Raw genomic sequence first — 16,210 nt, 5'->3', positions numbered from 1 at the left:
ATTTCCGTCATGCAAGCATTTTTCCTTAATAAAATTCTTGCATGTTGAATCCGGTCTTGGTGTTTGCCTCTCAGAGGATCTGGACAAACACACCCTGCTAACATTAGAGTGCAAAAAAAAGGCTGTTTTTAATCTGATTAATCCCATCAGATACCAGCTGGGCCACAGGGAAAGTCTTGCCCCTTCCCTTTGTAGAGGATAACAATGTGACATAGTTTGGGTTCCTAGAAATGCTCAATGGGGGGAAGCTTCGCTGCTGGGAACTATTTAATCTTTATTTTTTAAAGAAAAAGATTTGCTAGTATTTTGTGGAGAATTTTTGTATCTATGTTTAGCAGGGATATTGGCCTAAAGGTTTCTTTTTCTGATGTGTCTCTGCCAGATTTTCCTATCAGTCTCCAAAGAATGAGTTAGGGATGAGCTCCTCCTCCTTGATGTTTTGGAAGAGTTTCAGTAGGATTTGTGCCAGTTCTTCTTCATATGTCTGGTAGAATTCAGCTGTGACTCCATCTGGTCTGGGGGTTTTTTTGGTTGGTGGGTTTGTTAAATTACTGATTCAGTGTTGGAACTTGTTATTGATCTGTTCAGGTTTCCACGTTCCTCCTGGTTCAATCTTGGGAGGCTGTGTGTTTCCAGGAATTTATCCATTTCCTCTAGATTTTCTAATTTGTGTGCTTAGAGATGTTCTTAATAATCTCTGAGGATCTTTGTATTTCTGTAGGATCACTTGTAATGCCATTTGTCACTTCTGATTGTACTTATTTGGATATTCTTTTATTTCTTTGTTAATCTGGTTAGCAGTCTATCAATCTTGTTTATTCTTTTAGAAAATAAAGTATTGGTTTCATTGATTCTTTGTATGGATTTCTGCATCACAATTTTGTTCAGTTCTTTTCTAATTTTATTGATTTTCTTCTACTTGCTTTGGGGTTAATCTAGTAGAACATCAAAGTTAATACACCATGATCAAGTAAGCTTTATTCCTGGATGCAAGGCTGGTTCAACATACACAAATCAATAAATGTGATTCATCACATAAACAGAATTAAAAGCAAAAACCATTTAATATTTTTATATTAAAAATAAAAACCATCTTTATTTCCATAGATACAGAAAAAGCTTTCAATAAAATTCAATGTCTCTTCACAATAAAAACCCGCAAAATGACTAGGCAAAACAATATGGCCCATCTAAGACAAACCCACAGCCAAAATCACATGGAATGGGCAAAAGCTGGGAGCATTCCCCTTGAGAACTGGAACACACTAAGGATGCTCACCCTTACCACTCTTATTCAACAGAGTACTGGAAGTCCAAACCAGAGCAATCATGCAAGAGAAAAAAATGCACCCAAATAGGAAAAGAAGAAGTCAAACTATCTCTTTTCTGATGATATGATTATATACCAGGAGAAAACTAAAAACTCTGTCAGAAGACTCCTAGAACTGATAAATGACTTTTTCCATGATATAAAATCACTATACAGAAGTCAGTAGAATGTCTATACTAATAACATTTCAAGCTGAAAGTCAAAAACACTATCTCATTTACACTAGCCATGGAAAAATGGAAATATCTAAGAATACAGCTCATCAGGGAGGTGAAAAATCTCTAGAAGGAGAACTACAAAACACTGCTGAAAGAAATCATAGACAACACAAATAGAAAAACATTCCATGCTCATGGATTAGAATAAATATTGTTTAAATGGCCATATTGCTGAAAGCAATTTATAACACTACCAAACTACCAATGTCATTTTTCATAGAATTGGAAAAAACTACTCTAAAATTCATATGGAACCAAAAAACAGCCTGAATAACCAAATCAGTCCTAAGGGGAAAACATCACACTACCTGACTTCAAACTATGCTATAAGGCTGCAGTAACCAAGACAGCATGGTACTGGAACAAAAACAGACACATAGACAAATAGAACAGAATCGAAAACCTGGATATAAAGCCACACAGATACAGTCATCTGATCTTCATCAAAATAGCCAAAAATAAGCAATGGGGAAACGAACTTCCTATTCAATAAATGATGCTGGGATAATTGGCTAGTCATATGCAGAAAAATGAAACTGGACTCCTACCTTTCACCATATGCAAAACTTAAAGTGGATTAAAGACTTAAATGCGAAGCCTCAAACTATAAAAATCCTAGAAGAAAACCTAGGAAATACTCTTCTTGACAGTAGCATTGCTGAAGAATTTTTGGCTAAGTTCCCAAAAGCAATTGTGATAAAAATAAAAATTGACAGATGGGACCTAATTAAGGAGCTTTTGCACAGCAAAAGAAACTATCAACAGAATCTATCAACAGAATAAACAGATATCCTACAAAATGTAAGAAAATATTTCCAAACTATGCATCCAACAAAGGCCTAATACCCAGAATCTATAAGGAACTTAATAATTTAACAGCAAAAAACATCCCCATTACAAAACAGACCAAGAATATGAACAGACACTTCTCAAAAGAAGATATACAAGCAACCAACAGACATATGAAAAATGTTCATCATCATTAATCGGAGGAATGCAAATCAAAATCACAATGGGATGTCATCTCACAGCAGTCACAATGGCTAGTATTTAAAAACCTAAAAACAGAGGCTAGTAAAGCTGTGGTGAAAAGGGAATGCTTATACATTGTTAGTGGTAATATAAGTTAGTTCAGCCACTGTGGAAAGCAATTTTAAAATTTCTCAGAGAATTTAAAACAGAAGTATCATTCGACCCAGCAATCCCATTCCTAGGTATACACCCAAATGAAAACAAATCCTTCTACCAAAAAGACACACACTTGTATGTTCATTACAGCACTATCAACAATAGCAAAGACATGGAGTCAACCTAGTTGCCTATCAACAGTAGATTGGATAAAGGAAATGTGGTACCTATATACCATGGAATACTATGCAACTATTAAAAAGAACCATATTATATCCTTTGCAGCAACATGAATGCAGCTGAAGGCTGTTATCCTAAACAAATTAATGCAGGAATAGAAAATGAAATACTGTATGATCTCACAAGTGGGAACTAAACATTGGGTACTCAGGGACACAAGGATGGAAACAATGGATCCTGTAGACTACTAGAAGGGGAAAGTATGGAGAGAGGGTGTATGTTGAAAAACTGCCTGGTGAGTACTATGTTCACCAACCTTGTGGCAGGATCTGAATCCTAAGCCTCAGCATCATGCAATATACCCATGTAGCACACCTGCACGTGTACCCTGTGTATCTAAAATAAAAGTTGAAATTCTAAAAATCTAAAAAGATTTAAGGAAATAGTATTTAGAATTAATATACAACTGTTTTTGTAAATCTCCATTTTCACTAACATACAAAATATCCAATAGAACACCACCAGTGACATGACATCCATCTTAAATTCAATATGGTGAGCCCTGCACAATTAATCGCATTTGTCATGCTCATAAGAATTTTTTACACTCTCTAAACCATAAATGAGTTCATTGTTAGTAAATTTATGTGCTTTTTGCATATAATATTTATGGATTTTTCACCACCAGTGTAAATCTGATTTTATGACTCAGGAATGGCTTTTCTCCCGAGACATTCTCAATTTCATAGAATTCCATAGCATTTTTCTCATCCCATGCCGAACCGTTCTAGGCCAGTGTTTATTTACTGTCTGCCAATTTCTTTTATTTACACTGTCTATTCATCCTCTTTGTTTTCCTTTTCCTCATTTCTTCCTTGTCTAATTACTCTAGAAGTATTGGTGTATGAGAAAACCAATATTATCTTGGTCAACCAAAAGTTGTTCAGAAAGAAGTAGGTCCTAATCTCTACTACGTGGTAGGGAAAGGTGCTGGGTCTTTTATGTCTATATCCCTAACCTATCACAATAGTTTTCAAAATATAGCCAGGAACTCTCAGTGGGGAGTCCCTGAGTCCCTTTCAAGGGTCCATCCACAAGATAAAAATTATTTTCATAAAAGTACTAAGATACTATTTGCTTTCTTAGGTTAAGATAATTTATAATTGAGGAGAAATCGCTGTGTGCTAGTCTTTGCCCAGACATTAACACAAGGAGTCAAAGCTTATTCATTAGTTAGTGATCTTTTAACATATAGAGAGCACCTAACATGTGCCAGACCTCAGGATTAGTACTAGTAAGAGCAAAGGTCTCGGTTATCAATTTTGGGAAGGATGCCTTAGGCATTGAGAGACTCCTCCAGCTGGCAAATACTTGTTCTATTTACCGCTAGGAGAAATTGACACTTTCAACAGTGCAGTTACCCTTTAAACCCCCCAAGATCATGATTACTCTTGAGACACAATATTTGCCTCCTAAACACTTCGAAAATTCAGAGTCTAAATTTATTTCAGAAATTCATCACAACACTTTTAACCTCTAATGCCTTTTACAGATATGATTTGTAAAGTTTGTTTATTTTTATGGCAGTTTCTTCAGTCAGGTTGCAAAAGAGATAAAGACTGTGGTTTCAGACAATTATTCTCCCCACAACATGCACTCAAGTTCATACAACAAGAGAAGACACTCCTCTTCCTTTTTCCAAAAGAATCAGAGGCTCTGTTACCTACATAGTATCACAACAATTGATGTGCAGGCGATCCAGTCAACAAGTTATTTTTCCTGCACAACCAGAACCAGAAGAACTGATCTTGTCACTACATTGATCAACTCTTTCTAACTGAGTTAAATCTAAGAAATGATTACGTAAGTCTTTCCTTGATGACTTCAGGTATTCTTTCTTTCTCTTTCCTCCTACTGTCTGTTTCTTCCCTCCCCACTCTGCCCCTCCACTTACACTCACACAGTTTCCTACCTGAGCAGTTGTTTCAAGTCCTTTGACAAGCCATACGTTAAACTTTTGGCCTCTGAACATGTTAGCATTCTTAAATATTATTAACAAACCCCAAGAGCTTTAGTTTTGTAGGTTATACCTGTTGCTATTTATTGCATTAGCAATTTAAACTGACAAAATTTAAAAATGTGTATCTATTAATTCAGTTAAAATTAAACTCTTCACATGGTGACCAAAATAACATACTTTTTGTTAAAAATAACTATGTTAATGAGAATTTTTAAAAAATAGTAGGAAGAGTCTAATTGTTTTATATTTTTGCAAATATCTTTCATGTCTGGCTTAATAGAAGACAGCTGGATTTTTATATCTGCTTATAACCTCTGGAAAACTGCTCCAGAGAGAAAAGAAGCAAAGAAAGCAAATACTATCTTAGCTCTTTTATAAACATAATTTTGACCTGGTGAACCCCTGAAAGGGTCTCAGAGACCCACCAAGGGTTCCTGGCCATATTTTGAGAACTTTTGTGCTGAGTTAGGGATATAGACATAAAACACCCAGCATCTTTCTCCACCATCTGGTAGAGAAAAGGCACAAAACAATATTTACATTCCAATACAGTCCTTGCTATGCTAGAGATAAGTAGGGGCTCTGGGAGGACAAGGAGAGGGACTTAATTTGGTCTTGGTTATGAATTTAGGGGTGGAAGAGCAAGGGAGGGTCAGAGTCCCTGTCAGGGACTACCTGAACTGAGCTGAACTGAGCAGGCAGGAGTGCAGACATGTGGATGCAAATAAACCCATCTTCTCTGAGAGGCTGATAATCATGAGGATGACCTAGGGTACTGGGCTTCCGATTTTGTTATGATTGTGTATTTGGCCAGGGTGCATGGAGCAGCTTGGAGACTTTTTGCCTGTCCTCCATTTCTTATACTCTGTTTCTTCTCAAGTAGGAGTCAGAGCTGGAGAAATGCAGATAACAGTTCACATAAATAAGAAGGGAAATTGGCCTGCAGTGCTTTTTTTTCTGAAGCACGGAGAAGCAGGCAAGCATTTTGCAGTGAATATACTGTAAACCAGATAATTGCTATCCATCGTTCTGGACATCTTGGAATCTAAGGCATGAAATGGAGTTTGCAATAAAAATGTATAATGCATTTACTACCTTCTAGAACAAAGTAGATAGCACAAGCCACACGGGTTTTATTTTTTAGCTTACCAGTAGAGAAACAAAAGTATGGCATTTCTGAGCTTAAGAGAAATTTGTACTCTCCCATCAAATATTCTCATTCAATTTGAATACAAAAGTCTAAAAAATTCTTCATCGAGTGTGATGATTAGTTTGTGATATGTCAAATTGGGCTGTAGTACCCAGTCATTTAATCAAACATCAGTCTGGATATTGCCATGAAGGTATTTAATAGATGTGCTCAAGATCTACAATCAGTTGACTTTAAGTAAAGGATATTACTCTCACTAACATGGGTGAGCCTCTTCCAATCAGTTGAAGAGCTTTGAGAGCATAAACTGTGGTTTCCCAGAAAAGAAGAAACATGCCTCAAGATTGGAGCGTCAACTTCTGTCTGGATTTTCAGCCTGCAGGCCTGCCCTACAGGTCTCAAATTTGCTAACCCTACAAATGTATGAGCCGATTCTTTAAAATTCTCTCTGTATGTCTCCTTATCTCTACACACACACACACACGCACACACACACACACGCACAGATCTAGAGGTATATGGATTTAGAGAGATTGTTATGTACTATTGGTTCTGTTTCTCTGGTGAACTCTGACTATTCATTCCCCAGTTCACTTTAGTCTTGACTATATTGCCTCCTTGTACCCTACTGAAAACTTGGTCCACAGTTTGACCCACAGGAGATGGAACTGAATGTGTGCTATTGCATTGACTTATTGTGGGGAGAAGAATGACCAACCGGGAGGAAATTTCAGTTCTTCTGTCTAGGAGCCATGGTCTTATTTGCATGAGTTTCTGAAGCTCTCTGAATCTGTTCCTTCATCCATGAAGTGGAGCCAATTTTGCCATCCTGCAGGGGTGCTTGTGAGAATTTAATGAGATCATGACTGTAAAGGCTGGCACATAGTAGGCCCTCAGGAGTGGCAGCTCCTGATTAGCTCTGTTAATGATTCTGGTTTGTCAATGGCAGTTACAGAAAGTTTTAGACAATTACGTTTATTAGCATGAATTACAAAGTAAGTTAAGGACTGTTTTGGGGGTTAAAGATGTTTAAAATGCAATGAAGTATGAGATATTGAAGTAATAACAATCTTGGAGAATTAGAGATATAACAATTTAATGCACACTTCAGTCCAATAACGTTCAGTAGGTAAAATATTTTGTGTAAAAAATGAGCTGGCTCTAGCAAGTGAACGTGAGCATTAAACAATCACAGTCCTTTTTTCTTTGCCCCTTTTTATTCTAAATGGTATTTTTCTGCATGGCTCCTGATCTTCTTCATAGACTTAATCTAATTTTCCCAGCCCCTGGGAGTTAAGCCTAGGGTTCCGTTAGGTCTTCATCCTACCAATGGATTAGTTGGGTTATGGGCATGCTAGGTCCTGTGTGGGTCCTGATTCCAGCCTGTAGATGCTGAGGTGCAGAAGTGAAAGCCTTTGCTGGCAACCTATAAAGTGCTAGTCAGCATTGAGTCAGCTCTAACTCAGAGTCTTATTTTATCTTCCTCTCAAAAACCTTGCAGAATTGGTATTACCTCCATTTTATAAAGGAGAGTGGAGGCATGGGAAGTTTGAAATACTTGGCTAAGGTATCCTGCTGGTATATCATGGCGGCACTTCGACATGAAGTGCAGTACCCCTTATCCTGATCCTCAGGTTCTTTCTTAGGGTGACCTTTGGCCAATTGGCTTGATCCAGATGGCTTGTGTAGAGACAACTTAGAATTTCAGTTTCATAAATCTCACACGGTACCCAGGTGTACAGTTTTTCCTAGCCTTACTCCTAGGCCACATGTTGTTACCCAATGGGAGACTGGCGTATAGATCATCTCCAGGCTGGAGAAACTAGGTAAGGTCTTTAAGAATGTCTATACTCTAAACAATTTAGTATTTATGAGTAGAAAATAATAGTTGGAAAGAAAGAAGAAAATAGGTATGGTGAGTGGACGGATGGCCAGGTCGATGGGTAGATAGGTAGATAGGTGGGCTGATGGATGGATGGATGGATGGATGGATGGATGGATGGAAAGTAGGAAAGAAGTGAGGAAGGAAGGAAAGCAACATTCTGCCCCCACTGAAAGCGCCTATCAAGCAGTTAAGAATTAATGACTCAGCTGTCTTTTCTTCATACATTTTTTCAACCCAATTAAAATAGTGAAATGTAATCTCATCTGTGGATATTTTTCATGTATGAGTCACACACATGGGATTTGTATTTGAAACTCTCTAATTGGTACCTCTAGCAAGTGATATAGGTTGTCTCTAATTAAGTGATGGCAAATGTCACCATGAGATTTGGGAGGCATGTCCTTCTTCTATTTGCATGACACAGGAATGCCTACTCATTGGAATCAAAGTACTGCTAATTGCTTCAGGTATTGGAGATGCTGGCACGGAAAAGTTGTGCTCCCTTCATTTACCAGTGACTCACTATATGCTGGGAACTGATAGGAACTGTAGTCATTGTCGTGATTAGGATGCTGCCTCCCCCTCAAGGGACCTCACGGTTCTTCATAAAAGAGGAGTGAGGAAAGAGCCAATGGCAATGCAGTAGGCCTGTGGCATGAGAGCAGACAGTACAGGGTGACAGGGGAACAGGAGAGCATCCAGGGGAGGAGAGCGAGTTGAATCTGCAAGAATGAATGGACAGGAGTAAGGAGTGTAGGCACAGGTGTCATTGGGCACAGCACAGTGACAAGAAAGGCGTGGATAACCTAGGGAGCTTCAGGCCTTGGGTAGCCTCATCTAATCTCCTAGTGGAGGGCAGGACAGCTTCCTAGCCTAGTATCCTAGTAGGAGAAAGGCAGGATCACATTTGCCTAGACAGGAATCCTATCCCAGCCTGACTGAAGCTAAGAATAAAAATACTTTTCAAAATGCTGTTATAACAGTTATAGTTAGGAATCATTTTATTACAAGATACTCAAACTAGTACAATTTTTAAAAAGTTAGAGGAGAAGAACTATTGAAAGGCTTCACTTGGCAACCTCAAACACCCCATTGAAGGCTGACCCTGTGAAAGGTGCACAGGGGCTGCGCTAGAAAACAGGAGTGGAGAACAGCCTCTGTGTTGCCTACAGCCACTTGGGGTCCATTCCTTCTCTCTGCCTATTTACTCTCAAACCATGTATCTCCTGGAAGATGGCTTTCTCTGATTTAAATGGATTTTCTACTCCCCGTAAACTCTGAGTGGTGATTGCATGAATGCTAGCTCCAACTCCCTATTAACTTTCATCTCAAGATTTCAAGTCCCCATTACCAAACAAGCTGTAGTTTCTAGGCCTGTGAAATGAAAGTTTCAAGGTCTAATAAATTGGCCTATTCCACCCATCAATTTCCCCATGGGTCTACTATCTATGTTGGTTTAAGCAGTTCTACCAGGAGATCAGGTCAGAAAGGGAAGCTGAGCATGGCAGGCAAAAGATCAGCCTTTGGAATAATAGATTTACCAGAGTATAGTTAATCTTGCCAAAGTATTTTGCAATCAGTAAAGCATGTTTTTTACTCATACTTTTAACTAGGGAGCAGTATTGGAGTTCTAAAAATCAAGGGGTAGCCAGAAAGGTTAGAAAGTGGCCAGAAAGGTCAACTTTAGGATGAAAGTATAAAGATTTAAAAGGTAAATCATCAGCCATTTGGCCCTGCTATTTGGATATAGCATCAATACACGTTTGTTTTTTTGTTTGTTTGTTTGTTTGTTTTTTGCTGTGGAAGCAAAGAGAAGAGAGCTGAGGATCTCTCCCGGGGAATGCATCTGTGCTCTAGTTAAAGGCACATTGGGTGGCAAGACCTAATTTCTGTGTAAATGGAGCAGAAATATCACACTGGTATTTCCTCTGTATGAGTGCAAAGACACGGGCATTTTCCAAATGCTGAAACGTCATGGAAAATAGACAAGAAAGAGGGAAGAAGTAGTCCTAAAAGGGCAGGGCTCAGCCTCCAGAGGGGAGGTGCCAAAAACAGGGACATCATCTTGTCAAGAACTGATAAAAACTTAGTTCTTCTGAAGTTACATTCAAATGAAGCACAGCATGAGCTGACTAACCTCCAGCTATTGGAACAAAAAGACAAAGCATTTTGTTCAGGGAGGAAACATCAGGGTATGGAACAGATTAAATAAGGAATAACAGCCAAGCCACAGGCATTAATAGCCACTACTTCTTTCTGGAAAGGAGATGGTTCTCCAGCATCCCATGAAGCCAGGGTTTGGGAGTAGCTCCTGGATGATTTCTGTACATGCCAGTAAGCACTGGGTAATGTGATTGCTGTCTCAGTCAGCACTATGGTTGGCTTTGCTCCCTCAAACTTTGTTCTATAGCTAAGCCAAACTAGTTACATTTCCCCCAAGATATATTAAATGCTTTTACCATTGGGCCTTTGCCCAACCACGTTCTTCGGCCTGGAGCCCTCCACATCCTTTATGCCTGCTGAATTTCTGCTGCTCATGACTTAGAATTTACTTTCTCCAGGAAGTAATCCTGGGTTCCCTTGACTGAGGTAGCACTCCTCTTCTCTTTTTCCACAGGACTCTGCTCTTCCTCTTCCCACCTCCCTCTTACCATACTGTTTACCCTTCTAGTCTGACAGTCCTTTGAGGACGAGGACTTTGTTCTTGCCTCACATGTATTGGGGCATAATTAACACAGACAGAATAGGATTCACCTCTTTTAAGTGTGAGGTTGGATAAGTTTTGAGAAACACACACATGCAGAAGTGTAACCGCCACTACATTCAAGGTACAGAATGGTTCCATCATACCAGAATCTTCCCTTGTTCCCCTTTACAATTAAATCCCACTCCACCCCAAGCCCTAGCCACTACTGATCTGTTATCTGTCCCCATATCTTTGTGTTTTCTAAAATGTCATATGAATGGCATCAAATAACATGCAGTCTTTTTGTTCTGACTTCTTTCACTTCATTTCACCAGTGAAATGCTTCGGTGATTCATCTGTTTTGTTATATGGATCAGTAGTTGTTCTTATATTGTTGAGTGGGTGTCCATTATCTAGATAGACTGAAATTTGTTTATCCATTTGCTAGTTGATGGCCATTTTAGTTACCAGTTTGGCACTAAGTATTCTGAATAAAGATTCTGTGATCATTTCTATACAAGTCTTTTCGTGTAATTTATGTTTTCATTACTCTTGCATAAATCCTAGGAATAGAATTGCTGAGTCATTTTATAAGAAACTGCTAAACTGTTTTGCAAAGCGACTATATTATTCTTACATTCTTACCAAAAATGTCTAAAAGTTCCAGTTGCTTTACATCTTTATCAGAACTTGATACTGTCAGTTTTATTTTAGCCATTTAAGTGGTGATGTGGTGATATCCCATTGTGGCTTTAATTTACATACCCTTAATGAGTATTGATGCTGAACATCTTTTTATGCTCTCATTTGCTGTTTATATATATTTTGGTGGCAGGTGTACAGAAAGTTGTCTTCTATTTTTCATTTGCTAATAGTTTTAATTATAAATAGATACTGAATTTTGTCAGATGCTTTTTAAAGGACTTCTCATTTTTATCTCAATGCTTGGTATGTTTTCTGTAGATTTTAGATACCCCATTAATATTTATTGAATGGATGAAGCTGGGGTAAATATTTCTGAGAGTGCAGGGGTACACCTTAGCCACTCAGGATCATGAGATGGGGTAGGGGGAGTTACGAGTATTTGAATGCCTACTCTGCTCCTGGGTACTGTGTTCACTTACATCATTTCTTGCAATTTTCACGACATTCCTGAGAAATAAGTATCTCCATTTCACAAGTGAAGAATGAGTAATAGATGAGATGATTTAAAAACTGTAACCTAATTGAGCTTAGAGAAGAATTTTATGTTTCATTACTCAATAGAAAGGTAATCATTAAATTCAAGAAACAAAAATATACAAAGAAGGCTGTTTCCAAATGTGATGCAAGCTAAGATGGAGCATGATTCAGCCATATGATGGAGTAAAAAATAAAGAATCCAGTTGATCTGGATGGAAGTAATGTTGTCCTTGAAACGATCATTTGAAAACTAAGAGAAAGTAATTATTGTACATCTTCATAGTCAAATTAATATAAATTAAAGTTATTGGTTTGTAACCCTGATGATTTGATCTAGAAAGGACAGAAGGCAATTTTGTTTATGAATCAATCTTGACAAAGCAAAAATCCTGATAGATGTGAGAGTAGTTAGAATGTGGGAGACAAGGGATAAAATTTGGGGGATGATAGCATTCTTGTTATCCAAATTGAAATCCCGTTAAATCCCTCTAAGCTTCAGTTATCCACAAAATGAGAAATAAAGTATTACCTAATGGGGTTGTTGTGAGGATTAATGAATGTGTGTATGTAAAATGCCTAATATGTGACAGGTACCCAACTAACTGAAGTAGTGATGGAGAGAAGTAAAGGAAGGCAGACTTGTGCAGAGAAGGAAGTCAGCCCATTTCCTAATGGGGGGAAAACCTCAGCTTTAAAGTTGGTCTATAAATCACCTCTTCTGCCAACACTGTCACTGCCCAGAGAGCAGGGTGGTGGGTCTGAGTAATGAAAAAGCAGCAGCTGTGTGTCTAGCACAGGACGTATGAATGACAGAACAATACTGTAAGTGGCATCATCATCAGCATTTTACAGTTGTGGGAACTGAAACTGTGAGGCCACCGGATTCACGTAGGACCAGCTAGAAGTGGCTAAGTCGGGGCTAAAACCAAGAAATGCAACTTTAGATTTCATTGCCTGCCACTGAGCCTATCTAACTTAGACCATTTAGATAGGCACAATGAATCTGAAACACTGAGTGAGCTCCTGGCATATGCTCTGTACACAGTTCTAATGAATAGGCCCCTAGGTTTAATTAAGGGGAAAAAATATTTAATTGTTTCCTCCAACAGCTGCAAATTATTTACATTGCATTTGTGTTGATGGCTAATAATAGAGCAAAGGAGTGTGGGGACAGCCCAGGGTGGTTGTAATTCTTCCAGGGTCCATAATGAAGCATTGGTCTGAATGCCAAAATGTGAGGATGGATGTGCCTACTGCCCAGTTCACACCTGCAGTGGCCAGAGCTTCTCTCTGCCCTGGGCATGGTCCAATCTGTAAAAATGGGTTTCAGGGGCCAAGACCTGAGAATAACAAGGACATGTCCCTGCCTCATTAGACTGCTTTTCAGTTAGTTTGTGATTGCTGTGGAATGGGTGAGAAGGAGCAAAATGGTGGCCCTGGTTGAGTCTGCCACTGATCCTGGATAAGGATGATGAGGTGGGAAAGGACAGGAGCCACTGCTTCGGAGCTGCTCTCAATTCTATAAGCTCTCACTTTGCCATAGCTACTGAAAAATTTGTAATGTAATATATACAGTATATTACATACAGTATAACGTGCATTACATATATATTATGTGTGTGTGCATGCACTTTTCATCTATCACAAACTGATGAGTTTCTGGTTTTCTCACCTATTAATTTTTAACCGTATAATCGCCTTGGGAAAGTTACACCTTGTGGAGGTAGTTTATTTTCTTTATAATGATCATGCCTACCTCACAGGATGTTGTGGGAAGCACTGGATATGTGACCACACCTTTTAAACTATGAAGCAGGGCATGCGGGTTGGCATCAGAACAATTTTGATTAGTCTCTCTAACCTACTATTTTGATTCTAATGTACCTACTCTATATCCAGACTTCTGTTGAGGGTATGGGGGGGACTAAAAAAGAACCAAGCATCTCACAGTTGAGTAATCAGATGAACATTTTAGAAAGATCACTCTTGATACCAGTGTGCAGAATAGACTGGCATAGCACAAGACTTCCAACAGAGAGACCAGTCAGGAGGCGCTTGCAGCTGTCCAGATAGGAGTGGGTTGGGCCAGAACCAATCGAACAAGACATACAAGGGGAAGGAATTGGCAAGAACTAGGTTTTCAACAGATGAGGTTCTCACATAGGAATATTATACCAAATCCTGACACAGTCTTATTTCAGTTCTCTACCCTTCATTAGTACCTGCTGATATAAGTATACCGTATTCATTTGCTGGGGCTGCTGGAACAAAATACCACAAACTGGGTATATTTGTCCATTTTCCTGCTGCTGATAAAGACTTACTCAAGACTGGGCAATTTACAAAAGAAGGAGGTTTAATTAGACTTACAGTTCCACATGGCTGGGGAAGCCCCACAATCATGGTGGAATGCAGGGAAGATCAAGTCCTGTCTTACATGGATGGCAGGAGAGAAAGAGAATAAGGAAGACACAAACAGAAACCTCTTATAAAACTATCAGATTTTGTGGGACTTATTCACTACCACGAGAACAGTATGGGAGAAACTTCCCTCATGATTCAGTTATCTCCCATGGGCTCCTTCCCACAACATGTGGGAATTATGGGTGTACAATTCAAAATGAGATTTGGATGGGGACACAGCCAAACTATATCATTCTGCCCCTGGCCCTTGCCAAATCTCATGTCCTCACATTTCAAAAACAATCATGCCTTCCCAACAGTCCCCTAAAGTCTTAGCTCATTTCAGCATTAATCAAAAATCCACAGTCCAGAGTGTCATCTGAGACAAAGCAAGTCCCCTCTGCCTGTGAGCTTGTAAAACCAAAAGCAAGCTAGTTATTTCCTAGATACAATGGGGGTACAGACGTTGGGTAAATACAGTCATTCCAAATGGGAGAAATTGGCCAAAACAAAAGGGCTACAGGGCCTGTGCAAGTCCAAAATCCAGTATGGCTGTCAAATCTTAAAGTTCCAAAGTGGCATCCTTTGACTCCATTTCTCACATCCAGGTCATGCTGATGCAACAGTTTGGTTCCCATGGTTTTGGGCAACTCCATCCCTGTGGTTTTGCAGGGTACAGCCTCCCACCCAGCTGCTTTCACGGGCCGGTGTTGAGTGTCTGCCACTTTTCCAGGCACACGATACAAGCTGTCAGTGGATCTAGCATTCTGGGGTCTGGAGGACAGTGACCTTCTCACAGCTCCACTAGGCGGTACCCCAGTAGGGACTCTGTGTGGAGGCTCCGACCCCACATTTCCCTTCTGCACTGCCATAGCAGGGGTTCTCCATGAGAGCCCCTCCCCTGAGGAAAACTTCTCCCTGGGCATTCAGTCATTTCTGTACCTGTTCTGAAATCCAGATGGAGGTTCCCAAACCTGAATTCTTGACTCTGTGCACTGTAGGCTCAATACTATGTGGACGCTGCCAAGGCTGGAAGCCTAAGCAATCTGAAGCCTTAGCCTGAGCTCTATGTTGGCCCCCTTCAGCCATGGCTGGAACAGCTGGGATGCAGAGCACCAAGTCCCTAGGCAGCACACAGCTCAGGGGCCCAGCCCACAAAACCACATTTTCCTCCTAGGCCCACTGGCCTGTGATGGGAGGGGCTGCCACAAATGTCTCTGACATGTACTGGAGACATTTTCCCCATTGCCTTGGGGATTAACATTGGGCTCCTTGTTACTTATGCAAATTTCTACAGCTGGCTGGAATTTCTCTTCAGAAAATTGGGATTTTTTTTTTTTTCTATCCTATTGTCAGGCTGCATATTTTTAAAACTTTTTTGCTCTGTTTCCCTTTTAAAACTGAATGCTTTTAACAGCACCCAAGTTACCTCTCGAATACTTTGCTGCTTTTAAAAATTTCTTCCACCACATACCCTAACTCATCTCTCTTGAGTTCAAAGTCCCACAGGTCTCTAGGTCAGGGGCAAAATGCTGCCAGTCTCTTTGCTAAATTATAACAAGAGTCAAGAGTCACCTTTGCTCCAGTTCCCAACAAGTTCCTCTTCTCCATCTAAGACCACCTTAGCCTAGACCTTATTGGCCATATCACTATCAGCATTTTGGGCAAAGCCATTGAACAAGTCTCTAGGACGTTCCAAACTTTGTTACATTTTCCTTTCTTCTTCTGAGCCTTCCAAACTGTTCCAGTCTCTGCCTGTTACGCAGTTCCAAAGTTGTTTCCACATTGTGGATGTCTTTTCAGCAACGCCACACTCTACTGGTACCAATTTACTGTACTAGTCCATTTTCATGCTGCTCTAAAGTCACACCACAGACTAGGTAATTTACAAAAGAAGGAAGTTTAACTGGACATCTTAACCATCCTGTCTCACATGGGTGACAATGGGCAAAGAGAAAATGAGAAAGATACAAAAGCAGAAACCCCTGAGAAAATCATCAGATCTTGTGGGACTTACAACCACAAGAA

The 16,210-nt window shown here is 39.6% G+C and overlaps 1 protein-coding gene and 1 long non-coding RNA gene across 2 annotated transcripts in view; both read left to right on the top strand.

Moving 5' to 3' along the window:
* The window catches only part of CLSTN2 (calsyntenin 2), a 657,536-nt gene that overhangs the window by 225,639 nt on the left and 415,687 nt on the right, over positions 1 to 16,210 (top strand). The gene's annotated exons all lie outside the window — the stretch shown is intronic.
* Positions 615 to 5,455, top strand: LOC116541033. Its single transcript, XR_004264704.1, has 3 exons — positions 615 to 784; positions 3,484 to 3,493; positions 5,444 to 5,455. It is a non-coding gene; the product is annotated as an uncharacterized LOC116541033 (long non-coding RNA).

The sequence above is a fragment of the Sapajus apella genome, unplaced genomic scaffold (assembly GCF_009761245.1).
Source record: "Sapajus apella isolate SASKATOON/1434 unplaced genomic scaffold, GSC_monkey_1.0 scaffold4, whole genome shotgun sequence".
Lineage (NCBI taxonomy): Eukaryota > Metazoa > Chordata > Mammalia > Primates > Cebidae > Sapajus > Sapajus apella.
This window is presented reverse-complemented; position numbering and strand designations above follow the sequence as displayed.